The sequence below is a fragment of the Sciurus vulgaris genome (genome assembly GCF_902686455.1).
Source record: "Sciurus vulgaris genome assembly, chromosome: 5".
Classification (NCBI taxonomy): domain Eukaryota; kingdom Metazoa; phylum Chordata; class Mammalia; order Rodentia; family Sciuridae; genus Sciurus; species Sciurus vulgaris.
In genome coordinates this window covers 175,448,318-175,457,661 of record NC_136465.1, presented here as the reverse complement: position 1 = coordinate 175,457,661, position 9,344 = coordinate 175,448,318, and positions in this window count along the sequence as shown.

Genomic DNA, 9,344 nt, shown 5'->3' with positions numbered 1-9,344 from the left:
CTCTGAATCGGTGTGAAGCCAGAATTGGGACAGGCAGTTAGTGTAGAAATAGGGAATCGGGTCAAATCGAGGAAATGGAGGCCATGAAAGCCATCTGCCTCTGGAAGTTGGAGACCGCCCCTGGGAGAATGGAATGTCAAGGATCTCTGGAGCCCATTGATTACCAAATTTACCTGCCTTTATCAAGGACTGCAGGCAGGGAGCTGCTAATTAATGCTCCCTGGGCCCTTGCCTGGCTGAATCACTTTGGCCCTCCCCCTGCCCATCTGCTTCTCACCTGCAAAACCAGGCCTAGTCGAGTAGATAGGAAGGAGAGATAAGGGGGTAAGGGGGGAGAGAACTGGAGAACAAAAGACCTTAACCTATAAAAGATGTGGGGCATGCTCACTTCTTGGGACTCTAGAACATCAGCCACGGCCCCCTCCTCCCCCTCGGGAGAAGTCTGTATTATTACTACTTTTAAATAAAACCTGCTTAGTCTGCTTGCCTTGATGTGCTTCTTTAGTGTTCAAACTTCAACATTAGAGGGAGCAGAACTCGGCACCAGTATCAGGTGGAGGTCTGCCTCCCGTCCCTCTGTGCGTACACATAACACTACATTACTCATCATACATCATAACTTTCATACCATTCCCCATAGATAGTATATCACTCATAACAGAGAGTGGGGGAGAGGGAGAAACAAAGAAGAAAAGGGCTGGAGGCCGGAGCTGGAGCTCTGTGGTCGAGCGCTTACCTGGCACGCATGAGGCACTGCACACAAATAAATGAAATAACAACTAAAAAATAACAACTAAAAAAAATTATTTAAAAATAAATAAAATTTAGGTATGAAGAAGGACAATAACATTTTTTTAAAAAGGCCTGGGGGCTCAGTGGTGAGCGCTTGCCTGGCCCATGTGAGACACTGGTTTCGATCCCCAGCCCCACATAAAAAAGCTAAATAAACAAAATAAGGGTTTATAAAAGGGGGCTGGGAATGTAGCTCAGTGGAGAGTGCCCCTGAGTCCAATGCCACCAAAATAGATAATAAAAAATCCAAGGGAAGAGTGGGTGATGGTATTTACCATGAGTCCCATGGTAATGATCATGGGGGGAGGAGGTGCCGCAGCCTTTATTCCAGCTACTAGAAACATTGCCGTGCGTTATCCAAAAGTTACTCAGCAGGATGCAGCCCCCCAGAAGACCCCTACCATAATTGTAACGTAAAAGCCTCTCTCCTTGTCAGTGCCTACCGGATTTTTGCAGAAAACTCAATTGGTTTGAAGATCCTCTCTTGTAATGAAAAGATAGAAAAAGCCTGCACTTGTGTAAATATGAGGCTTTTCCCAAACTGTCCTCAACCCCTCAGAAAAGCCGCAAAGTATTTTCGTCCCTTATTTTGTCTGTAAAGGCCAGGTGGCCGACCACCCTTCCCCTAGCGGTCAGGCTGACCCAAAAGCAAACTTTGCTGATACAAAAGCGAACTTAAAAATAACGACCACCCTCCTCTTGGTGGTCAGAGTGACCCAGAACTTAAAATAACATGCTTTGTATGCAATTTTATATGTTAACCAATCAAAAAGAGCACTGTAAAACTGCTTGCCTTTCATTATGAAAACCCTGCTAAACATGGGCTCGGAGCCTCTTAGCGTCACGGATTACTGAGTGTACGGAGGACCAGGCTCGAGCTTGCTAATAAATGACTCTTTGTTGCTTGCATTGATCGTGGTCTCTGGTGGTCTTTGTGGGGTCTCAAGCCACTGGGCACAACAGTAAAAGCTAGCTTTGCAATAGAGCTTGTGGAAAGGGAGCTAAACCGCGGCCATGACAGGCTGCATTTAGGGCATGAAAGATTTCAGGCCTAGATAGCCGATTCCAGGAAGGCTACTAGATTAGGACTGGCCTTTGGCAAACAACCAATCGGGAGTTAACAAGCCAATGCCTAGCATTCCAAACCATATATGTCAATATGTTAAGACCTGGGTACCCTAAGCCAATGGAAACATGCCAAACCTCACATGTTGGAAGATCAGCCAACTGTGTACTTTGCTTTGTTCAAATTTCCCGCTCTACTGTGGAGCTCATAAAAATCCCACTGAATTGAGACTCGGGGCCCTCAGCCAGTACCTGCTGCGTCCGTGAACGCTGTGAGTCCGAGCTCGAGCTTGCAATAAAGACCCTTTTGCTTTTGCATCGGAGTCGGCTCCCTGGTGGTCTTTGGGGATTAGCCATCTGAGCACAACACTTGGTGCTGTGCAAAATGACTTTCTGTTTTCCTTGGTAAAAACTGGTGAAACCTCTGTCCAACCTAAGAATATGGGACAAAAAGTAACTTGTTACCACCCACTTATTGCTGAAAGCTCGGTCCTTGTCCCTTGGGGTTTGAGAAAAAGGAAAAACGTTTTATTGCTTTGCTAGCAAAGGAGAAGCACAGGGTACTCCTGTCCCAGAGACTGATTCTCCCATCAGGAGGAGCAGGGGGCTTTTAAAGGAGCTCTTCAAAAGCTACATTCCAGGTGGGCCTCAGCGGGTTCCAGGGCGTCCTGAAGTGTGTTAACATTCACTTAATTTGGGAGAGATTCACTTCCTAGATCCTCTGGCAGTTTTCTTCTTCCTGTGGAGCACAGAGAGCTCAGGGTCATCTTGCTTCCTGACCCCAGGTTAGGGAGGGAGAGGGAGAAGAGAAAAAGAAAACTTGTCCCTTTTAAAAATAAGCCTCAGAGCTATATTCAAAAGGGCAAGTGGACTCCTGTTGCACATTGAGTATAAATCTCAAAGAATTTCAAGACCAGGATCTAGAGATTTTTCGGCAGGGCCCCTGTGAAAGAGTAGAGACCCCCTTATAAAAAGAAAAAGGTAGAGACCCTCTTATATAAAAAAATAAATCTAGTTAAGATTGACCAAACCAAAGTGGGTGCGAATAAAATCATTGAGTTGTGCTGACTGTGGTAAGTACAAGGACAGTACCCGAGATAAAATAATATGGCCATCAGTTAAGGACACTGTGACCATTTCTGTGAAGCAACCATCCCCTCGGAGGCCCCAGAAGCTGAAGCTGCCAGTTTCAGATATGCGTAGTCTGGCTCCCCCTGCCCAGCTCGTCCTGCTCACCCGCCAGGTGCAACAGATAAGCGGAGCTGGCTGCTGCCCTCCTTGGAAAAAAGGGGGAAAGAAAGAGAAAAGGCCCCTATTTAAGCCTATCAGAATTTTTTATGGTTTTCACTTTAAAAGGCAGCTTGCTGAAGTCACGCCCACGACGCCCCGCTTGGAGTAGTGGTCCTGATGCGTCGATCTGTTTTCTTTTTTTCTCTTTTCTCAAAATAAGCTTTTTTCCTACTTCAGTTTCTGGTGGTCTCACTATGCGTCGATACTGGACCCCACAACACCCGTCGGGACCACTGTGGCAAAGTTAAACCTGCTTCCTGAAAATTCCTCGGCGTGCAGCCCCACGTGTCCTGCAGCAGACCAGGCAGATTTTGCTTCTGCAGAAGGGCGTGCGACCAAAACGTCTGCAAGGGAGCAAGGCTGCTCTCCCCGGCAGCACTGCCCCTAGCCGATGCGAGGAGGAGTCGAAGTTCCACGTTGGGAAGACTGAGGACAAAGGGAGCCCCCTGGAGCGTCGGAATGGCTCCATTTCAACGCGATGGTTTAGATGACAACCAAACGTCGTCGTTACACCCAAGGAACCCACTCTACAGGTTTCACTTGGACAGAAAAGAGAGAATTCGTCCCACACAGCCACTCAGGAGGCCAGGCCAAATGATGGCTTGCGGCCAGGCTGGGCAACAGAGGGAAGAGAGCCTGCCTTACATTTAAAAAAGAGAAAGAAAAAAGGAAGAAAAGAACAAAGAAGGAAGAGGAGACACAATCTGTTTGAGTGAGGGCTTGATTTCTGATTAGTCTAAACTAGACCCTGGGTTACATGGTAAAGGGTATCAGTGACTGTCCATCTGTTCACGTCCCCGAACTCAAGCTCAGCATATTTCCTTCCATTATCTCCTATGATCCGTCCAGTAAACTTCCCGGGGACACAAATGACCACACACACTGGAGCTTAGCAAGGAGTGCATGTACTGGCAAAAGAGAACTTATGGCCCCATTTTTCAGATGAGGAGACTGAGGCCCTACAAGGGGAGGCCACTCACTAGAGACCACCCAGCCTGGGGGTGGCCGCTCAGCAAAGATCACCGTGGCATCTCCTGGGTTGACTTCTGCCCTCCACCTGAATCTTTTGGGATCTTTCGTTTAGCAGCTATTGAAGAGCCGTGTGCACGGTGCCGCCTATAGTCCCAGCTACTGGGGAGGCCGAGGCAGGAGAGTCACGAGTTCAAGGCCAGCCTCAGCAACTTAATGAGATGTTGTCTCAAACTGATAAACAAAAGGGCGAGGGATGTAGCTCAGTAGGAGAGCACCCCAGGACTGCAAAAAAAGAAAAATATATTCGTGGGCACCTACCATCCACCAGTCGGGGTGACCTCATTAGAGGGGAGACCTTGGGCAGACCTGAGGGATGTGAGGGCACAGGCCTTCAGGGATGCTGACCCCCAAAGTGCTGGATCCTGAAGCCTTGTGTGGGGCAGCCAGAAGCCAGTGCAAGTTTTCCATGGCCCTGTCTTCTCGTCATTCTGACCTTCCCCCATGTTGGGGTCTGTAGTAGGCTTCAGAGAGTCTATGACCCTCTAAGGTGAAGCAAAATTGCAGGTGGCAGATAAGCCTTTTATGGGGTAAAAGACTGGCCACCCCGTGTGAGGACAGGGACCCTCCGCCTTGAGTTTGAATCCTGACTCCGTCACCTGTAACTTGTGCGGCTGAGGCAAGTGCTCGGGCCTCTCTGCAGCTGGGTTTCCTCCTCCATGGAAGTTCCCATCCCCGGGGCTGCTGTCAGGATGAAGCACAGCAAGCCCTCTGGGTGGTCTCTGACACAAGGCAGCTGTCAACAGATGCTTGGGATAATATTGTAGAAACTGGTAATGAACTGGTGAAGAGTCTAACCGTGTTTACCAAAGAACCCATCTCTGATCTGTTAATGAAATGACGTGCTTTTAAATCAGTGCATCTAGTGTAATCCCATATTTATTTTTAAATCCTTGTATAAAGGTCCAGAAGAAAATGGGGAATAGTGGGGGCATGGTGGTCATCTCTGAGCCACCTTTCCAGCCCTTTTTATTTGGGGACACACTCTCCCTAAGTGCTTAGGCCTCACTAATTGCTTAGGCTGGCCTCACACATGCAATCTTCTGCCTCTCCTGCAGAGTGCCTGAGATTCCAGCCCTGTGCCACGGTGCCCAGCAGTGACCACGTCATTTTCTATATACACATATGTTCAGAAAAACTTCTGCATACACTTGATAATCAGAAAAGCTTCTTTGCTTGCTTTGCTTTTTTTTTTTTTTTTTTTTTTTCTGTACTGGAGATTGAACCCAGGGGTGCTCTACCATTGAGCTACACCCCCAGACCTTTTCATTTGTTATTTTGAAACAGGGCCTTGCTAAATTGCTGGGGCTGATCTTGTACTTGATATCCTCCTGCCTGCCGAGTTGCTGGGATTACAGGCATGCCTCAGGGCTTCTTTTCTAAACCCAGGGACAATGGACAATGCCCGCCTTTAAATCAGAGGCAATGCAGGGTCAGAAAGTAAGTGACTGGGCCTCAGAAGAGGACTAGGGTTGTGGCTCAGTGGTAGAGCACTTGCCTAGCACATGTGAGGCACTGGGTTTGATCCTCAGCACCACATAAACATAAACAAAATAAAGATATTGTGTCCATCTGCAACTAAAAGAATATTAAAAAAAAAAAAAAAAAAAAACCCAAAGGCGGAAAGTTTCCCTGATAAGTGGATGATGATATATAACGGGGGTGGGGGTGAGAGAAGAATGGAGGAACTTTAGATTATGTGGAGGGAAATGAGGTGGGGTATGAAAAATGGTGGACTGAGACAGACATCATTACCTTATGTACACGTATGATTACAAGAACGGTAGGAGGGCTGGGGAGATAGCTCAGTCGGTACAGTGCTTGCCTTGCAAGCATAAGGCCCTGGGTTCGATCCCCAGCACCCAAAAAAAAAAAAGAATGGCATGAATCTACATCGTGCACTATCATAGAAATGAAAAGATGTACCCCATTTGCGTACAATGAATCAAAATTCTGTAGAAATATTTAAAAATTAAAAAAGGAAAAAAAAAAGTGAAAACCAGAGATAGTCTCATGGGGCTGGGGAGATAGCTCAGTTGGTAAAGTGTTTGCCTTACAAGCACAGGGCCCTGGGTTCGATCCCCAGCACCAGGCGAGGTAATTAAGGAGAACTCCTAGCGTTGTCCTTCAGATAAGACTGGATGCCTGAGGAACTATCAGCAAGCAAGGTTTTTTAAGCTGCTAAAAAAGAAAAAATCTAGAGGGGCTAATGCCTAAAAATCTCTCGATCCTGGGTCTGGAAATTCTTTGACATTTATACCCAGTTGGAGTGTGGGGGGGTACAACACAGTGGATGGTTACATCAGGTCATTTTTGTCCCATATTCTTAGTCTAAACAGAGGTTTCACAAGTTTTTACCATGAAAACAGAAATAGTAATTATTGTCCAGCAACAAGCTTGACAGCAGACCTGGCTTTTATAAGAGAGGCCTGGCCTTCGCTCCTCAGAGGAGGCTTCAACCACGCTGTGCTGAAGGACACCCCGGCTGGGAGCTGACTGCCCCCCTCCCGTGTCTGACTCCTGGGGACACAGAGGGTCTCAGGTCCCTGCCCTTAGGAGCTCACATGGACAGGACAGTGGCAACGAGACAGAGGTCCCCAGCAACCAGCACAGGCACCTGAGCTCTGGGTCTGGGATTGGAGGGCCCAGAGAAGGAAGCAACAGAGAGGTCGCCCACAGGCCGGAGCCCTGCTGGGCCAGAGCGCTGGGCCAGACCCACGGAGTTTCCCAGGCGCAGGCCTCGGCTGCGTGGCCCTGTGGGCAGCTGGGTGTCCTGGCCAGTCTCCTGAGCCCTGTGAGCTCCAGGCTCCTTCTCTGCTCAACAGGGAGGACCTGTCCACCTCAGAGGGCCACTGTGGGTCGTGTGGCAGTCCTGGTGACAGAGTACTGGGTTCTTGTCTCCCCTCTTGTCCTGTGGGGCCAGAACTCCACACTCCTGAGCAGCGTCACCCTGCCCTGCAGCTGCAGGCTGGTGCCACTTGCAGCTGGACAGTGGCAGGTGTGCGGGTCTGGGGGGGCTCGTTACAGGCCAGGTCCACAGGCCTCACATGCTGCTCTGCTGATACCTGCCTCCTCCCAGCACTGCGAGGTCAGGCGTGTGACCCCTGTGCAGTGCAGACCAGGACCCAGGATCCTGGAGGAAGGAGCTCGGGTCCAGTAAACAGGAGGTGGGGTTCAGACTGTTAGGTCCTTAGGCCGAAGTAACTCCATTAAAAAAAAAAAAAAAAAATTGTGTACCTTTATTTTATTTATTTATTTTTATGTGGTACTTAGGATCGAACCCAGTGCTTCACACATGCTAGGTAGGTAAGTGCTCTGCCAGTGAGTCACAATTGCAGCCCCTAAAAGTAACTCCATTTTTAAAATCAGTACCTGCCCACCCAGGCATGACCTTCCCATTAAGCTTGCCTCCAGTGAGTCCCTAACTACTAAAACCACAACAAAGACACCAAGTAACAATCACAGGACCAGACGGGTTATTTTTTAACCACTCCATTGTACATGACTTAAGGTAAGAAGTTTTCCTAGCAGGCTGCTGGCCTTGCAGAAGGGCAGCCTGGCAGACTCTGTCAATAATCCTTGGCTCCAACTCAGAGCTCTCTCTTTTGTGGATATTTGCGCCAGCTACCCTAACACCCATGGCCAGTCCCAGGCCTGTCTCTGGGGCCTGGAGACCAGCAGCCCCTGAGGGAAGAGCAGGTAGAGGGGCCGACAGGTGACGGGCCAGCCCCACAAGATGGGCTCAGTGTGCCTGAGCTCCTGAACCTCCCTTCCCTGCATCCCACCTCCCTGGCTCCAGCATCCCCAGCACCCCCAGCCCACCTGCCTCCAGTCAATACAGAAGCAAGAACATCAAAGGTGGAGCCCCTGCCTCCCCTGGGCTCAGACCCTCTCTGGCCCCTCTGGCTCCCTCTGACCACAGTGGTCCAACCAGCAACCTGGAGGAAGATGGGCCAAGAGGTTGCTTCCCACATGTGACTGGCTGTGGGGTGGGCTGCAGAGGGCCTGCTGCTGGGGCTTGGCAGACCCCATCTCCCTCCTGCCCAGGAATCAGAGGCTTGTCTGGTAGAGAAGGTCTGGGCTTTCCTCTGTCCTTGCAACACTTCATCCCATCCCCACTGAACTCTGTCCCGAACCCCTGCTGTGGGGTCACCACACACAGGGCAGGTGGCCTCTTTCCTGAATGAAGAATGGGAGCACTAGGAGCTGCCCTCTCTGGGCTCAGCTGTGGGGAGCACAGAGGAGGAGCCTGGGGCGGAGGGTGAGCTGGCCACAGCCGTGGGGCTCTTTGGGGTGTACAGGGCTCTCCGTTATTGTTCTGGCCCTGCCCTGACTCGACACCTACTCAGTTACCTGGGGAGGATCCGAACACCTGAGACCAGGAGGCAGAGGAATGGGGTCCCCAGGGTGGCAGAAAAGGGAGAGAAGGGATGGGGAGAGGAGACTGTGGCGCCAGCCCACCCCACCTCCGTGGCTTCTTGGAGGTCACCAGGTGAGCCCTGCCCTGGCTCCCACCAGTTTTGGGATGGGAGGCTTGTGGACTGGCATGGTGGTGGCATTGGTGCCCGGCCTGCTTAGTGACAAGCGTTTCATCTCACAGGTCCTCTTGGCCCCACGGCCCCGGTGAACCAGCCTCGCTCGGGCGGGCCCGGGAGCTGCTGGGTCCGAGCTGGGAGGGGGCTCGGGGAGCGGGCCTGTGCTGCCTGTTGATTCCTCTCTTGGCTCTTCTGGTGCATCCTGTCAGTGACGGCTGCCCCAGCACCCGGCCTCACGGGGGGAGCCCAGCAGTGTTCTGGGCCTCTCCGCGGCTCCTGGCCAGGTTCCCAGCCCCGGGCAGGACACCAGTCATGCTTTAGGGAGATGAAGGTGCTCAGGGGTCAGAGGTCTGAGAATCAAGCCAGGCTGAAGGACTCCCCAGTCAGGGCTCTTGTCTGCTTTCCTGTTTCAAAGCTGAGGAGGATTCAGGGTGTGGAGGAGGAGACGTGGAGGCGCTGGGGCAGCAGGAGGGCACCCAGCCTGGCCCATGTGATGGGCTGACAGATCTGGCTCCATGAGAATGTTCTAGGCCAGACTCTAAGGGAAATGACTGAACAGACTCCATTTTGCTGGGACTCCATGTTATGTAGGAAATAAGCTTCTCCCATGGGAACACCCCGCCTCTGTGCCCA